Source organism: Lissotriton vulgaris, chromosome 7 (genome assembly GCF_964263255.1).
Source record: "Lissotriton vulgaris chromosome 7, aLisVul1.2, whole genome shotgun sequence".
In the NCBI taxonomy this organism is placed as follows: domain Eukaryota; kingdom Metazoa; phylum Chordata; class Amphibia; order Caudata; family Salamandridae; genus Lissotriton; species Lissotriton vulgaris.
This window is the reverse complement of record NC_141695.1, coordinates 1,480,838,404-1,480,858,042: the sequence shown is the minus strand read 5'-3', so window position 1 is coordinate 1,480,858,042 and position 19,639 is coordinate 1,480,838,404.

The following is a 19,639-nucleotide window of genomic DNA, read 5'->3' as shown; positions in this document are numbered from 1 at the left end:
TCAGTCCTTTCCTGCAAATAACAAGAGATTGCTTTAATGAGGAAACTTTTTCCAGTTCCCGCTTCTCCACTCACGTACAGTCGGACAGGCTTCAACGATGTACATGAGCACTTGTTCTTCTCATGACTTAATCCGTGCTCAATTTCCTTGGTAACTTCATCATATATTTTCCTCTGCTCAACGTTGAGTTGTTTTTCCAAGTCTTCTAAGTTAACTGAATCCTCCTGAGCATGTGCCATGGCTCTTTCTACTTCATTCATAGCAGTGGCAGCTTCATTTTCGATAATAGGTCCTCCAAGTGGATCTTGACTCAATGAAACAGAACTCTGACTGTCCTGAGAACTGTCTCTGGCAATCTCGGCTGCAATCGTTGCTTCCTGCTCAATTTCCAAAGTTAGCATTTCTTGATATTTAGAAAAAGCAGGACATTCTATTGACTCCTTGGCTGCATTGAAAGAGTCTTCGTAACAGAGGAAATCTCCAAGCAGTTCCTCTTCTGCACGCCAAGGCTTGAAAAGTTGCAAAAGTGCTAAATAAAAAAACTCCTTTTTTTCTGGAGATTCACCACTCAATTTTCGATGGTTTACTAATTGGCATTTTCTTTGCTTGACCAGGCATCCCTCACTTCCAATTACAGCATACACTCCTTTCTCAATATCTTCTTTGATGTTCCTCTTGAATATATAATTTTGGAGAACCTCATATAGACAAACATTCTCAAGGTGACTGCTTCGATTTGGATAATATGTATCCAACATGTTGGTCTTCAAAATGTCGGTACTGTTTGGTTCCTTTTCTGCCAAATACTCAATTTCCCGGACAGGTTTTAGAACTCGATTTCGTGTTGCAGCAAGACCAAGACTCGCCCAAACGAGACTCCTGGATTTGGCATAGAGACTTGCTGAAGACAAACGATCAGAACATTCGTAAGCTCCGATTTCTCGATGCGACAACATCTTCAGACTGAAACTGTACAACTTCTTGCTGAGGCTCTTTTCATGGGAAATGTCCTCCCACATATCCTTTAGTTCGGTCTTTTCTTTTTTGGTGATGTAAGATGTCACATACCGAGCCACAGCCATACAGTTGTCAGCCACAAACTGTATATCCATGTTAGCATTCCACATGGACAAAATCACTGGGTTGTAGTCATTGATGTACTTGGACTCTTCGTTCCTTTTCAAATTGTATGTATTCTTGGGTGATTTCCTCGTCACATTATGTCGCAGCGAAGACATCAAACTGTTCACTCTTCCTTTAGAAATCACCGGTCGTGGAAAGTTGAAACGACATTTGGTGTAGAACTTGTCCTTGTTTCTGAATTTACGACGACAGTACTTTCCACAACGATGGCTTTGGAAACGTAGAACTTGTTCTCTTAGACTTTTTTTCTCCGTTGCGTTTGGAACAGCACACGTAGAATACTGTTCTATGAAATTCATCACTAAGTCATCCGGATCTGTTCCAAATTTAGGTGCATCCTTGATCCACAACAACATATGTATATGAGGGGCACCTCTTGCTTGGTACTCCTTTCTCCAGAAGAAATCCAACACCTCTCCAAGAGGTGGATTCTTTTTATTTGTGATGAAAGACATCATAGCTTCAAATCTATGATTGAAGTACCTGCATACATTCACTGGATCCAAAGAACACAGTTCTCCAGGTGTCTTGAATTCAATGTTTTCAATATTTCCATTTGCCTCTCGTAGAAATTCAAGTAAGTCTTCCCAGCCATACTCGGCACAGCTCAGAGTGAGGAACCATGTTGGAGTTCCTAAGTTCCGCAGCATACATTTTAAATCACCATGACGACGGTACCAGTACTCATTAGTACCACGCTGACACGCCATGAGATTAATTAAGTGAGAATCCAAAATACTGTCTTGGACATTGACTTTATGCATAAAGTCACTTGCCGAGATGTTTTGCATCTGTATACCACTTTTTAAAATGTGGTTCACTGCATATGACAGTCCTGACAGATCGCTTTCAAACAAGAGATGAAACAAATAGGGAATGCATTGCCGAAACCTAGGATCTTCTGCATACAATCGTAAAGTCCGGTATTCAGACGCAGGAATTTGATGAGGTCGCTCATCATATCTTCCTCCTTGACCTGTGGGAAATAGCTGTGGGAAACACCGAGCTTCCAAACTTTCCTCCCAAACACTAATGGGACTCCCTTTGGCTTGTTTCATTTGAAACAACTCAATAGCATTCCCCATGACTTCCTTGGAATGCAAAGGATGAACACTATAATGTTCATATATTTCTTCACTTTTAGAGGCCTCTACTTTCTCAATTTGGCCAGCACACAAATCGCTATCCTCTTCATCACTTACTTCCTCTTCTGCAACATATACATTCTTATAGTACTTATTATTTTTCTTCAAATACACTGTTGCCTTTTTGACTTTCCTAACATCCACTAAATCTTGCCATATTTTCTTATTCTTTGTCGGAACCCCATTAACCAAGATAACCAGAGGTTCCTCTTCCACTTTTTCTACTCCAATTGTGTTAATGTTTTTGTTCAAATCTAGAGGCAAATAAACAACTCTTCCCTTTAATCCTCTCTGTAAATCTGCTGGAGGCAACTTCCCTGTCTTTGGCTCCATTCTTACAATAGCCTGAAAGGGATGGATACTTTGAATCAAAATAGATTCATAAGTATTTAAATCCTTCAATTCTGAAGGAATCTCAACCAATTCCAGATTATTATGAACCGCCCTAGCAGGCATCTGGTTTTGGTTTAATTTGTTACAACAATAAGTACACACACGTTGGTCCACTCCCAAATCAAAACAATTTTCTACCATCAAGTATGTGGCAAAATCCTTCCATTCACTATTATTTTCCCTTTCACTTTTTGCATATAAATCCACTAACTTAGTCTGATTCTTATAATAAGTGCGTCGACAACATACACAAGTGAAATTAGGCCTCTCACTTGATTTCATCTGAAACGTGGCAATTTCCTTCTGAAAATAATCTGTACTGGAAACCTGTACATTATCTTCAACATTACCCTCTACTTCAAGGTCAATTTGAACATTCTCATCTTTACTACCAAAGTAACAAAACTCAATTTCTTCACAAATATTCTTCACATCTGTTTCACAACCATGCAAAAGAGCAGCACATAATTGTTTAAGCATAATTGCTGGACTCTTAGCATAATACAACATTCTCACTAATTTTCTCACTTTATTATGATGCACTGCTAGCATCCTGAAATGATGAAAAACACTCTGGCATACTCTCCTGGAAAGACAAGCCAGTGAATGACCACGCAAACCTGTCATTTGTCTCACTCTGCAAGGATCTAAATCTTGCAACAACTTCATTTTCTGCTTCAAACTTTTCTTATTAAATGTCCGTATAAAATCACAAAGCAAATTGATGGAAACCTGTCGCACACTGCAAATAGAACTACACTTCCAAATGTACACAGGACCCTTAGGACGTCTTCCTAAAACCTCATCACTTAGCGCCTCTTCTGTCTCTGTTGTCACAAGTTGTTCTTTTTCAACTGGACAACCATCCTTCACTTCATAAGCTCGACCACTGGTGTCAACTGCAAACACCAAATCATTATCCTGAAAATAACTCTCTTCATTAAAAAATGCCTCACAACTTGAACTATGCATCCATTCTCCGAAAAAAACTTCACAAAAGTTAGTACGATTTACTACTCTCTTCCATCTACTTTTTGTTTTGAAATCAGAAATTACCTTGCTTAGTTTCCTAATTCTATTGATTACCAAAATAAACAACTTTCGCTTAATTTCAAAAGCATGATCAATAATTTTCTCTACATTTTTCTTCTTCTTATAAAATGCCGCTTTCTGTTGGCCTTTCTTTTTAATATTTTTCAATAAATTAACTAATATCCTATTACGGAACATTCGATTTCGAATGTCCCTAAACTGTTGTTTCCTTCTACTATCATACACAGAGTTATCTCTTCCTCTACCAGTAACATTTGTGATGGGTCTCTCCTTTCCATTTAAATTACTTTTCTTTTTGTGGACTGAAACATTTTTTGGAGCAAAACTTTTTTTACTACAAATATTTCTTAAGAATGATTTCGTACTCTTACCCGGACCTTTCTTGGTGTTTTGACAAGTATTTGGGGAAGAGGACTGCTGCAATAAAACATCATCCTGCTGTCTTTGACGTTTTCTAGCCTTTCTTATTCTACTTTTTGTAGGCATTTTCCAAACTATGAAAGAATCTCCAGTTGAATCTGTGGAAAAATATAATATAAAATGTTATTAACCACTATTACCAAACAGTAAATAAATAACAGTCATCTAAAACTTAATGCCCTACTAATTATTTAACATAGCAAATGTTTTCCACCAGCACTGCATCACAAAAATGACACTCAATGGTACAAAACAGGCATACAACAATCATAAATCACTCCCTAATATTTTAAATGATTAATTCAGGATGACGATAAGATGTAGCCTATCTAAAGATTTGTTTAGGCCCAGATCTTTAGACTGGGGTGAATGTGTGTCATTGATCCACATTCAGTCCATCACCTGTTTTGTTTATTTGAGGTGAGGCCAACACATGGTTGCAGATAAGATTTTCACTGTAAAAAACCAAGGTAAAAAAACATGTGAAGGCCTACCAATGAAGTAAATCATTAAATGAAAACCAATACATTTCTGGAAATATGCACTGCTAAAGCTTCATAAGATGTTTTGGGTCATATTTATAAGGCATTTGAGTGTCTATTATGCTATTTTACGTTCTTCATGGTGCAAATTTATTGTAAATACGCTCCCACCTGCGGTTGGCAAATTTAGATTTTGATTATGGGAGTTACATAGGCATGTTAATAATTTCCCAAAAATGGTGTATGACCCCAAACAACCTTTGAAGCAAATGCTCTTAGCCATGTTATCCACCTCCCATTGGATAACATGGCTAAGAAGTGCTTGCAAATGGGAAAAAAAACGGCCGCAATGCATGAATATCGCAGAAAAGTCAGCGATATTCATGCATTTTCCAGCAAATGCTCTTAGCCATGTTATCCACTTCCTATTAAATAACATGGCTAAGAACTGCTCAGGGCCCCATGAGGAACGCTTTCCATTTAAAAAGGGAAAAATAACATCAAAGACACTAAAATGCCTTCTAAATATGAACCCAAACAACCTATGAAGCTCTAACAGTACATATCCTGAAATTTAATTGATTTCAAAATTCGTTTTTAAACACAGCATATAAATCAATTGTATACCTGCATTCATGAAGAAATGACTAAAAATGTCCTTGAGACACATGAAAGTGTTTTCTGGAATGCCCTCGCACCATTTTTGGGACACTATTAACATGGCTAGGTAACTCCCATAATCAAAATCTAAATTTGCCAAGCGCAAGTGGGAGCGTATTTACAAGACACTTGCCCCAAGAGGAACGCTTTCCATTTAAAAAGGTAAACATAACATCAAAGACACTAAAATGCCTTCTAAATATGACCCCAAACAACCTATGAAGCTCTAAAAGTACATATCAAGAAATGTAATTGTTTATCACAAATGCGATTAAAAAACGGCCGCAATGCATGAATATCGCTGAAAAGTCAACGATATTCATGCATTATCCAGCAAATGCTCTTAGCCATGTTATCCACCTCCCATTGGATAACATGGCTAAGAACTGCTCGCAAATGCGAAAAAAAACGGCCGCAATGCATGAATATCGCAGAAAAGTCAGCGATATTCATGCATTTTCCAGCAAATGCTCTTAGCCATGTTATCCACCTCCCATTGGATAACATGGCTAAGAACTGCTTGCAAATGCGAAAAAAAACGGCCGCAATGCATGAATATCGCAGAAAAGTCAGCGATATTCATGCATTTTCCAGCAAATGCTCTTAGCCATGTTATCCACTTCCTATTAAATAACATGGCTAAGAACTGCTCAGGGCCCCATGAGGAACGCTTTCCATTTAAAAAGGGAAAAATAACATCAAAGACACTAAAATGCCTTCTAAATATGACCCCAAACAACCTATGAAGCTCTAACAGTACATATCCAGAAATTTAATTGATTTCAAAATTCGTTTTTAAACACAGCATATAAATCAATTGTATACCTGCATTCATGAAGAAATGACTAAAAATGTCCTTGAGACACATGAAAGTGTTTTCTGGAATGTCCTAGCACCATTTTTGGGACACTATTAACATGGCTAGGTAACTCCCATAATCAAAATCTAAATTCGCCAAGCGCAAGTGGGAGCGTATTTACAAGACACTTGCCCCATGAGGAACGCTTTCCATTTAAAAAGGTAAACATAACATCAAAGACACTGAAATGCCTTCTAAATATGACCCCAAACAACCTATGAAGCTCTAACAGTACATATCAAGAAATGTAATTGTTTATCACAAATGCGATTAAAAACGGCCGCAATGCATGAATATCACTGAAAAGTCAACGATATTCATGCATTATCCAGCAAATGCTCTTAGCCATGTAATCCACCTCCCATTGGATAACATGGCTAAGAAGTGCACGCAAATGCGAAAAAAAACGGCCGCAATGCATGAATATCGCAGAAAAGTCAGCAATATTCATGCATTTTCCAGCAAATGCTCTTAGCCATGTTATCCACTTCCCATTAAATAACATGGCTAAGAACTGCTCAGGGCCCCATGAGGAACACTTTCCATTTTAAAAGGAAAACATAACATCAAAGACACTCAAATGCCTTATAAATATGGCTCAAAACAACCTATGAAGCTCTAGCAGTACATATCCAGAAATGTAATTGATTTCTTAAATCGTTTTTAAAAACAACATATCTCTTTCAGCTTACATAACAGACCATGGAATGGGCTCCATGTACCACAATAACTTGTGTTACTGCATGCCAGAATGCTACACCGAATATGCAATTACAATTTCTCAAAGAAACTAATTCTATTAGTATATCACTAGAGACAAAACCACATTTTAAAAACACAGCTTTCTTCATCATTTTCTCCTTAAATCATACTATTCTCTATCTAAATTAAATAAATCTTTTCTCACCTTAGCAAATATTTTTTGAGTTTTGAAAACAGTCTCAGAAATACACCAAATTGTCTTCAGCAGAAGAAAAAGGATGCACTCCAAAGGCTGCAGCTATTGAAAGCACAGAAATACAGATATTCATTTCACATATCTCTCATATTAGCCAATCATACCTCTTCCCTCACTTTTTTCAAATCAAAACCCTTCCCCCCTCTGCCCTCTCTGCCTTGTTTCCATAGCAACCACCTCCTGGAAGACCTCTCATGTTTGCAAATTCACACAACAATGTTTCAATTGAACTCTGAACTCTCAGTGCACCTGCGTATCCAGTGCAATCTTTCATTAAATGTTTCTTCCTTGACCATTCAAATTACATGTTTCAAAGAACACATCCATGCACCCTAACTTTCTGTTTTCAGAAATGGAAATGCACCAATCACTGCTAATGAATCATTTGCATTGGAAATCCACAGTTTTTTTTCTTTAGAAACTCCTACTGTTTCAACTGCCCTTTCATTACCACACTTCATCTGACTGCAGAACAACCTTCTCCCACCATGTTTAAGGTCTGGATTGTTGGACATAGTTACATCCACTGGGCTCAAAGGTATGCTGAGAACAGAAATTTACCTAACCTCAATTTACAAGATGTGGAAATTAAGTGGTTGGGCCAAAGAGGATTAAAATGTCACCAATTGATACCATTGGTGAAAACCTTTATGCATTTGCCAAAACCTGACCTGTTAATAGTGCACTGTGGAGGTAATGATTTGGGCACTTTGACAGGGGTAGGTCTGGAAATGCTTTTAAAGGACACCTTTGAGCAATTAATGGCACTTTTTCCTCAAACTGCCTTGGTATATTCCAATATATGCCAAAGACAGAAATGGAGGTGGTCCAACCAATTTTGTCCACAAATTGAGAAAGCGAGGAAGCATGTAAACAAATCTGTTTCAGCTTACATGAGAGACCATGGAATGGGCTCTCTGTACAACAATAACTTGCGTTACTACATGCAAGATATCTACAGAGGAGATGGAGTTCACTTCTCAGATGAGGGCAACAGAATTTTCATTCTGAATTTAAGACTGTGCATTGGTACCTACTTATAAGTACCTAAATGTACCATAAACCCAAAAGCTCTTCTCAGAGCTACCCTACATCTGATCACTCACAATTATTATTTTTCTCTAACTTTTTTCACTAATTTTCCACAAAATTCGCTCCCCGGAGCGCTACCCGGTTCGCTAACCGAAAGCTAACCTCGCGGATTTTTTAAAAAAATGTTTTTTTTCCGCACGGATAAGCCTCCTCAGCCACGCTCAGAAAACCTAGGGGGTCAAGATAAGTCTACCATGACCCCTTCTACCCATTGTAAACATTATTTGCCCTCCATCTTGTATCTTAATGCGACCGAAACACAAAATGGTGGACTCCCGTGACGCTTAAGGTTCGCTAACCGGGCCGCTTTCCGGAAAGCGGTCCTAAAAAAAGGTGGGAAAGTAATTTACAGAAAAACGACTAGAGACACTCTCACCAAATATAGATTAGCTCATACTACATAACAATCCCTTTCATTTTCACAAATTTGATTGAAATTCCATTTAGCCATTAAGCCTGTAGACCTCTCTAAGTACCGTGAGGTAAATTACTTCACAAAACACATCTGAAGTGTTGGAATTGACAACCAATGAAAATGTTACTTTCATTTTCAATTTTTTTTTCCTGACATTTGATTGGTTATGTACCTGAATATATATAAAGGAAGAGAAGGAAACACAGCCATTTTGACTACTACTTCCTGAACTACATTTCAAGAGCCTTTTCACCTCCCTGAAAATTAAATTGATAATTTGTAAGTGGCACTTTAAATTAATTTGTAAAAACGTTTTTGATAATTATTTACTGTGACCCTGCTATAGTTATAGATACAGATAGACTCCTTTATTTATTGATTGACTTACACTTCTCTGCTATAATTATGAATTAACTTACTTTGAGTTCACTGTTAAAAAAACAGAACTACCTGTCTGAACTTAAACCCAACAGTGCCCTAACTCTTCTAATTTAATTATTTTTTTTATGCAATTTACAGCAAAAAAATGGAAGGGGAGCAAGAAAAAAGTAATGTTTCCTTCGAGATTACATCCGAAGACATTGTAAATGAAGAAAATGTGGATGAAGATTTTATGGATCAATCTTTTGACGAACAATTTATTCAAACCTTACAAGAGACAGAAACATTCATGTTTGACGAGATACCAGATGATATAATGCTGGAAGTTTTAATGAACTATGAAAATAATAAATAAATTTTTTTTAAATCAAAATAAATAAATTAATAAAAAAACGAACAAAAACAACAAATAATTAACATACAGTATTACAAAAGTCTATCATTCTTTTATCCTTAAAGTTCGCTGCCCAGAACGCTTTCTGGTTCGCGAACTTGGCGCTTACCACGCAAAAAAAAAATTTTTTTTTTGGACCCTCCTAGGCCCTTTTCAAACCTCCACATAAAACCTAGGGGGTCAACGAGGATCTACTATGCCCCCTTATGGTAATTTCCCCCTTTGTTTTGGCCTCCTCTTGTCTCTCGATCCTACCGAGAGACAAGATGGCGGCCGCTCCGGACTGTTTAGAATGTTGACAGACACCGGAGAGCCAATCAGCTTCGCATCGCAAAGTTCCGATACGCGAAAGGTTCGCTAACCGGATCGCTGCCCGGAGCGCTGTTACAGATATATATCTTGATTTAAACGTTAATTTCTCAAAATCCACTGAAGCACATATATTGAGACCTAGCAAAGGCACATCGGGCTAACAGTCCCTACAATTTTGCCAAGTTTCGTGCAAATCCATTCAGCCGTTCGGGCTAAAAGTGAGTCCAACCGCCCTATGGAAATTAACATGGAAAAAACGCGTTTTGGGACCCCCCTTTTTTCTCGGCCCCCCCTCCACAAAACCCCCCCAAATTTTCAAGGGCTGCTCAGAAACAAAATGTGCCATTTTCCTGAAAATTTCAGCCAATTCCGTCCACAAACGCCAAAGTTATTAGGCATAGAATTTTCAGAGATCCCATAGGGAAAAAATCCTAACTATATATACCTACTGGCGACCGCCAGTAGGTAATATATATATATATATATATATATATATATATATATATATATATATATATATATATATATATATATATATATATATATTATATATATATATATATATATATATATATATATATATATATTACCTACTGGCGATAGCCAGTAGGTATATATAGTTAGGATTTTTTTCCTATGGGACTTTTGAAAATTCTATGTCTAATAACTTTGGCGTTTGTGGACGGAATCGGCTGAAATTTTCAGGAAAATGGCACATTTTGTTTCTGAGGAGCTCCTGAAAATTTGGGGGGGGTTCGTCAAGGGGGGGCCGAGAAAAAAGGGGGGTCCCAAAACGCGTTTTTCCCATGTTAATTTCCATAGGGCGGTTGGACTCACTTTTAGCCCGAACGGCTGAATGGATTTCCACGAAACTTGGCAAAATTGTAGGGACTGTTAGCCCGATGTGCCTTTGCTAGGTCTCAATATATGTGCTTCAGTGGATTTTGAGAAATTAACGTTTAAATCAAGATATATATCTGTAACAGCGCTCCGGGCAGCGCTCCGGTTCGCGAACTTTTCGCGTATCGGAACTTTGCGAAGCGAAGCTGATTGGCTCTCCGGTGTCTGTCAACATTCTAAACAGTCCGGTGCGGCCGCCATCTTGTCTCTCGGTAGGATCGAGAGACAAGAGGAGGCCAAAACAAAGGGGGAAATGAAGGAAAGGGGGCAAGGTAGACCCCTTCTGACCCCCTAGGATTGATGAGGGGGATATTATAGAGCCACGCCGGGCCCAAAAAAAAAAAAGAAAAAATCCGATTTTTTCGCCGTAGAGACGCGTCTTGGTTCGCGAACCGGGCAGCTAACCGGGCAGCTAACCGGGAAGCTAACCGTCAGTGTAACCCAAAAAAAAAAAAAATCCGATTTTTTCGCCGTAGAGACGCGTCTTGGTTCGCGAACCGGGCAGCTAACCGGGCAGCTAACCGGGAAGCTAACCGGCAGTGTAACCCAAAAAAAAAAATAAATAAAAATCCGATTTTTTCGCCGTAGAGACGCGTCTTGGTACGCGAACCGGGCAGCTAACCGGGAAGCTAACCGGGAAGCTAACCGGCAGTGTAACGGGAGTCTGAGGAGTAGCTGATTGGCTGTCAATATTGTAAACAGTCCGGAGCGGCCGCCATCTTGTCTCTCTGTGGGATCGAGAGACAAGAGGTGGAAAAAAAAAAGGTGTAAATGAATGAAAGGGGTAAGGCAGACCCCTCCTGAACCCCTAGGATTGATGAGGGGGCTATTAAAGTTCCCTGGGGGGTGAAAAAAAAAAATTGCGATTTTTCGCGGTAAAGGTGCTTCCTGGTACGTTAACCGGGCAGCTAACCGGCAGCGTAACGGGAGTCCGACATATTGTGTTTTTTGAACGTTTGTGATATGTGCACGTGTGGATTTTGTCTAATTAAGGTTAAAAAAATATATATATATCTTTAAGCGTGTTCTGGCGCGCTTACGTTTTGGGTTTGGTTTGCGCTGCAGAGACGATACGTCACGGTTATGCGATGCATCATGAGGCGTCTCACGGGCTACGTGATACGTCACTTAATAAAGAATATATTTTACAGCTATAGATATTAGCTTTTAAAAAACCAATGAAATTCACAGAAAAAACCATAGGTTATAGACCATATATAGTTAGGAATTTGCATTTACAAAACCTTGAAAATTCACTGAAAAAACCATAGGTTATAGACCATATATAGTTAGGGATTAGCATTTAAAAAACCTTATTTTATTTGCACAAAACCATTGAAATTCCATATATAGTTAGTTGCACTAACTATATATCGCGGACCCGCAATCCACTGCTAATGATGTCACATATTATATCATTCATGACATGGTCAGTGACATCACTGATGACATCACTGATGACATCTCAAATGACATCACTGATGACATCACTGATGACAACACCCAGTGACTGTATGTTTCTGTAAAGTTAAAATATGTCTTACATATTGAAGAATGAGTGGATGTATAAGTGTCTGGATGAAGGATTTAGTAGGTGCATGACTGACTGTATGAGAGAATGATTAAATGTGTCTCACTGAGTGCATGGGTTAGTGATTAAAGTGTCTTAATTTGGCAATCAATATTTATGTTCTTCTGTAAACTGCTGCATGTTTAAATCAGTAGCTATATCAGTAACTATATGGGTTATTGAATGGTTGCCCAAGTATTTGTATGGGAGACTGAGTGTGTGTGTGGGTGGCTGGGAGGTGTATAACTCTGTGCATAGATGTGTGAGCGGTTGATTCCCTAGGTGTATGGGTTCAAAAGTGCATGTAGAAACAGCTGTATGGACAGTTGACTGTGTGCATGAGTATATTGGTGAGTGAATGGATATCTCAGTTCTACATGTCAAAGTAAGTACATATGTAAAACACACTCCATGTGAGAGTTGACATATATAAATAACTGAACATAAGAGTCAGTGAATGTGAGAGTGGCTGTATGAATCATTGTGAACTTGTATCAAGGATTGTATAAGAGAGTAAATATGTGTTAGTATATGTTTGAATAAGTAAGGTGTGTATAACTGTATAGTTAAGGAAATGGAGATGTGATTGATTCTTTGCATGACTGAATAGGTGTGTGAGTAACTCCATGGATGTGTGACAGTCTGTGAGTGCCTGTTTACACTGAGTGTATCAAAGGTTATATTAGAGTCTGAAGATGTATTATCACATAAATGATATCATCAGTGATGTAATCAGTAATGTCAAATGAGATGTCAGTGATGTCATCAGTGATGTCATTTGAGATGTCATCAGTGATGTCATCAGTGATGTCATTTGAGATGTCATCAGTGATGTCATCAGTGATGTCACTGACCATGTCATGAATGATATAATATGTGACATCATTAGCAGTGGATTGCGGGTCCGCGATATATAGTTAGTGCAACTAACTATATATGGAATTTCAATGGTTTTGTGCAAATAAAATAAGGTTTTTTAAATGCTAATCCCTAACTATATATGGTCTATAACCTATGGTTTTTTCAGTGAATATATATATATATATATATATATATATATATATATAAATCAACAGCAGTTTCCAAAGCTCCGTCAAAATGACCCAGGAAAACCACACGAATCCAACGTGATTGAAGGCACAATGTTTATTAACAAGCTGAGTCCAACAAAATCTGACGCGTTTCGGGCATCCGCCCTTGCTCACAGACAGTCAGTAAGTAAAACTTTCACAGTTAAATAGCCAGTGCTTCACAGCTTTTTTCAATTAGCGTTTTTTTCTCTATTTTCTGTTTTTTTCCCTCATACATAGCACCATGTGTTCATAGAGATGAAGGACATACTCCAAAATAAGTACTGGGAAGTCTGTTTTCCAAACAATTCCAAAGGTTATATTTAAAAGTTATTTTTAACTATATTGGAAGTGGCTAAAATCCATTTTAGTAAACAAATCAGGTAATTAATCTGTTGCTTCTATGGAAATATAATGTAAGGCCAACTTAAAATATAACAGTCATGCAATAATTTTTGTACAGTAAATAAATGCATATAATGCAGAAAAATACAGTTTATAAAGCCATATTAAAGGTTCAATTGAATACAATACAATTTGTGTAAACCAACCTTGTCAATGTGCAAAATATGCGATAAAGTGCATACATGTTTCCATAAAGTGCAAATGCAATATGGACATATATAAAGTGACAAGTGCCATCAGTGCAAATTACGCAAAAAATGTAAACAGTAGGATAGAATCCAAAATGGCAAGGTCATGGATGTATTCAATATAATACGGCACTGAAAAGCATGGGTATTTAAAATGCAAATGGCCAAATTTGTTAACTCCAAAAGAAAAGAATTCTATTGGGAAGAAGCAATGTTAATCCATATTATCAATATAGTTGGGCAGAAAACAGACATTCACAAATAGTACCACGTGGCTGTGTCCAAAACATATATATATATATATATATATATATATATATATATATATATATATATATATATATATAGCATCAAGGTACATATTTGTGCAGTTATATATAGTAAACCACAATTACTTCAGCGGAATCACATACTCTCAAGATACAAAACTGTGTTGCAGTTCAGAGTATTTACTCTGCTTCTTCGTTACCCGTTTCGGCTGTGTGTGAGCAAGGTGTGAGCAAAGCTGTTCGCAGCCGAAATGCGTAACAAAGAAGCAGATGAAATTTTCTGAACTGCAACACCAATTTGTGTCTTGAGAGTATGAGATTCTGCCATCGCGGTGTTTGATTTACTACCCGGGTGCTCTGCCAGCATACATACCACCTTTCACAGGTCCTTGGTTTGGAGTGGAGCGTTTGTGGTATTTATATATATATATATCCCAAAAACTTCCTGGGAGAAGGAAAGACAGGTCGTACTCCAGGGTTTGGTGATTTTTAATCCTTTTATTTTAAATTGCTTTGTCAGGTTGAAAAGCCACACTGACGCGTTTTGCTCTCCATTGAGAACTTGATCACGGTACAGGTATGTATATATCTTCAAGGTATGTAAATGTTGAGTTAAGAATAGTACATTTATAATTACCTGTTTTCACTTACCTTCTCAAAAAATTTTACCTGGATATTTTTGACGCAATATTCTGTCCTCACGATATTTGTGTTTTCAATATTCTATCAGTGATCCCATGTTTGTCAATCATCAAATGCTGCCAGGTGTCAGTAACAGCAATAGTCAACTTGGTCCACGCAGAGTGTAGGGGCCATATACACTGGAATTTTGGTGCAGGTTGTTGTCTGTTTCCTATATAGCACATTGTTGTTTTCCCTATGTTAGCCTAACTATGCATGGTGTTGGTTGGTTTTGGTTTCCATACATTACCAAAGATCATGCTTGTTTGTGCCACATTGCATTTTCACCGTTAGTCAGCACATATTTTTGTATTTTGACCTTTTCCTGGGATTCAGTCTGCACAGCCTAAGCAAGGTCAAACAACGGTGTTCTTTGTTATTCTCTGTGGTCGTACACTAGTATCTAGACATAATAGAGATAACCAGTTGCTGTTTGGAAAAAAAAATGCTTTGTCACATAACTTGGGACATGTTGTTCTAAACACACAGGGCGGAAACTTGCACACAGAGCCAAGGTCCTGAAATGAGAGAGCTGCATCAGTTGGGATGTAGTGCAACTATCTAGGTATGCTAAATTATGTGGTCTATCAGAAATATGACAGGGATTTTTATTGTATATGGTCTCCTATCATGCTAATGACATTACTGACCCGTACTTGTTTTCTAGTTGTGGCACAATTATTGCATATTAGAGCACAATAGTTAAAAAACATATTGTAAACTTCTCTTAAGTCTCTTTTTATTTGTTGTGGACCAGAACAATTGAGAGAACGAAAGGGTGTGACCTGCTACCTCAATCCCTGAGAGGGTAGGAAGTGTTGTGTTCTGGGGTGCCAAATTGCTTGTCTCTCTGGAAAGATTAGGCGGTCAAGTGAGGCTCTATAAGCTGGTCAGATTCGGCCCATAGATACTCATGGGGTATGGTGACTCAGTCCCTACATGCTGATGTTCTATGGTCTCAAGCATACTGCTGTTCTAGAGCCGAATTACTGCAACATGGTGCCTCCAACGTTTGGTCTGGTACTTATTTGTTGGCCTCCTGAGTAATGCTTGTGCATGTCCACATTGCCCTAGCCCCTTTTACTGGTGACATCCTTGGTGTTTGGGATTTAGTCTCTGCAGTGTTTAGGAAGCACCCTACTTTGTTGGTTTTTCAAGCTTGAATATTAAAAGATTTGAACCCTGTTTGTTTTCCACTTTGAATCCATGTCTTCTTTTCTGATGTCACAGCTTGTGCCATTCTGGTCAAATACAGACCTACAGTTTATGCACAATTAGCACATCATGATATTCCTAATGCGGATGGTCCTATTATATATGTAGTCAAAGTGGATGCTGAATACTGCTTTGAAGTTCTTGAGTCACATTGTCAGCTAAGAATGGCAATACACGTACATTTCTTTAAAAAAAAAAATTATTATTACACTGCGGTGTCCTCCGTTCTTATCTGGAACCTGTAACACTCGGAGTGAAGAGTGGTTCCAGGAGTTCCAGATAGATCGGTTGGCTCAAGCTTGTTTAGACGCTACTTACTCTTCTCCTCAATAAATTTTATTAATCAATATAACGCTGCTTCCTGCATCATCTTTCAAGAGATTACTTCACTGGCGACAAGGATGGGATACAAATCCGCTCTACTCACAAGCTTGAAGCCCTGCTAGCAGCAGATCAAGATTACTATTGGTATCCTCCGACCATCGTTTTTAACCAGGGTGTTAACGAGGACGAATCTGGCCGAATTCAATCCATGACTAAAAACCCTGCATCTCAGAAGTTTGCGGTGAGACTTTTATTTAATTTTGGCTTCTTTTCGATGATCGCGTACAGCTCAGCTTATACGTCACATTGGGCATGCGCGTTGTCTCGCTCAAACTTTCTAACACATGCAGAATAGAATTCTCATACCACTGCTCAGCACTGCTCATTACGCGTGCGCAACAAAACTCCAAGAGACACTGTGCTTCACGCATGCACGCAAGCGCTACATTCCAAAAGAATCTTCTGTGTTGTCACCGTTGCCCAGCAACTAAACGATTGTGACGTATTTCAGTGCCAGAATAAAGCAATCCTCCCTTGCCCTGCAACTAAACGATTATGACGTATTTTAGTGTCAGAATAAAGCGAACTTATTCATTTCATTGCCTGCTACCACGACAAGGATTATGACTCACAGAAGAGTCTAAACTTCATTTACATGTTGCTTAGCTGTGACCTCACAATAGCTGTTGCCCTGCACTACATACAGTGTACTGAGTAAAAAGTACACACAGATAAAGCTATTTAACACTCAATTTTAATACCTAGCACAGTTTTATTTTATTTGGACACAAGTAGTGTTATAAATGGAAAGCTTCAACGCTCCACCTCCATTCCTAGCCTCTCCAGGTGAACCACCATTGGAGTGGAAACAATGGAGAGAGGGTTTCGAAGCATATCTAGAAGCAATTTGAGGTGATAATTATACTGACAAGCGGAAATTGCCAATTTTGAAGCATTCTCTTGGAGCAGAAGGTAGACAAGTTCTAAGTCATTTACCTCCAATAGCTATGGACAATTCCAGCGACGAGTAAAACGATGTTTATGAGAATGCTATAATGCAGCTGGACAAGCAGTATATGAAAAAAGGTTCATGAAGTTGTTGCTCGCCACAAATTTTTGAGTAGACTACAATTAGCCAACAATCCTGTTGACTCATTCGTAAAAGATTTAAGAATTTTGGCGGCAAAGTGCAATTACCAAGAGTTTCATGATCAAATGGTAAGAGATCAATTAGTACATAATGTTGCTGATGTCAAGTTACAAGAAAAATTATTAGACGCAAAGGAATTGACTCTTACCAAAGCTCTTGACATAGCTCATCGTTTTGAAGACATGAAATTGGGCATGAAAGAATTGTCAGGAAAAAAAACGAAAGAGTTATCGGAAAAGAAAACATTAACATCCGAAGTCCAAGTAGTTAGGAAGAAATCTACAGAAAACAACTACAACAAACCTTTATCTTCAGTGAACAACAGCATCAGAAGAGATGTAATTTGTTTTAAATGTGGTTTTCCTGGTCACGTTGCCACTGACAAACGATGCCCAGCAATAAGTTAAGTATGCAGACACTGCAGATCCAAAGGACATTTTGCTAGAATGAGCAGGAGTAGGAACAAGTTTAAAAACTATACTGTAGATGTCAGAAATGTTAAACAAGAGAATGTTCATGTAGTTGATAGTGATGTAGATGATTGTGACAACTTATTAACCGTGTATGAAATTGATGAAGAAAAAAAAATGCTCCTTTCTGCATGTTACAGATAGGTACAAAATGTATAAAAGTCATGGCCGATTCAGGTGCCAGACACACTTTGATAGGTGATGAATGGCTAAAAGAATTTCCCAATGTATCTTTACTTCCATCTGACATTAGGCTAGTTGGTTTTGGCAAAAAACCGATAGAGGTTTTAGGGTATTTTACTACTGACATTTCATTTAAATGAAAAACAATATATTCAAGAATTTATGTTGCCAAAGAGGGCTCATGTTTGTTAGAGTGGCCACAACAACGTGATTTGATGATTAAATTAGACCCCAACCACCCTCAACAAGTATTGGGCTACTCAGATATTATCAGCCAAGTCAGTACAGTCACTAACAATGAATGGGAAATATTGTTTCCAAGAGTATTTTCGTCAGAATTAGGACTACTCAAGAAATTTGTACATAAAATTATATTGAAGCATAATGCCATCCCAAAAGTTCATAACGTTAGAAATATTCCATTTACATTGAGGGATTATGTCAAGAAAGAGTTAGAGAGGCTTTGTAAATTAGACGTTATAGAAGAGATCGAATCATCCGAATGGCTTTCACCAGTTGTAGTCGCGCATAAACCTAATGGTAAGGTGAGATTATGTGTCGATATGAGAGATCTTAATTCCAATGTTTGGGTCGACAGACATCCTCTTCCGAATATAGGTGAAATGTTCTCGAAACTTAAAGATGCCACTATTTTTACCACGTTAGATTTATCTAACGCATATCATCAGATAGCATTGCACGAGGACAGCAAACACTTGACATCTTTTATCACAACAGAGTGTGCGTATCGATACAAAAAAATGCCATTTGGATTGGTATCAGCCTCTTCAGTCTTTCAGCGAGTCATGCATACATTATTTAAGAACCTGACAAATGTACTATATTTTCAAGACAACATATTAGTCTTTGGGAAAGATGTAAAAGAGCATTCAGAGATTCTATACCAAGTTTTGTCTATTCTTCAAGACAATGGGTTGACATTAACCAAAGATAAGTGTAGATTTGGCATGGAGTCAGTTGACTATTTAGGTCACTCTATCAGTAAAAAAGGTATTTCACCCAAGCAAAGTTTAGTAAAAGCCATTTAAGATGCCCCCGAACCTGTGAATAAAGATCAATTCAGGTCTTTCTTAGGATTAGCAGAATACTATGCCAATGTATTCCTACCTTTGCCGATAAAAGCAAGCATTTAAGAAATTTGATGAAAAATCATCAATTATTTGTTTGGGATTCCAACTGCAAAGAACAATTTGCTTATCTTAAGAAATACATTGCTTCTGCACCTGCACTATCCCCATTTGATACGTCTTGTGAATCTATCATCATTTCTGATGCTAGTAACGTAGGTATAGGCGCTGTGCTAATGCAAAAGCAAAAAGAAGGTCTTGTTACAATTGCTTTTGCATCCAGGCCATTACGAGGTGCAGAAGACAAATATTCTACCTTGGAAAAAGAAACTCTAGCCTGTTGGTGGGGAATTGAATATTTTCGTAAATATGTATACGGTTCAAGGTTTATAGTAAGAACAGACCATCGCCCACTCGTA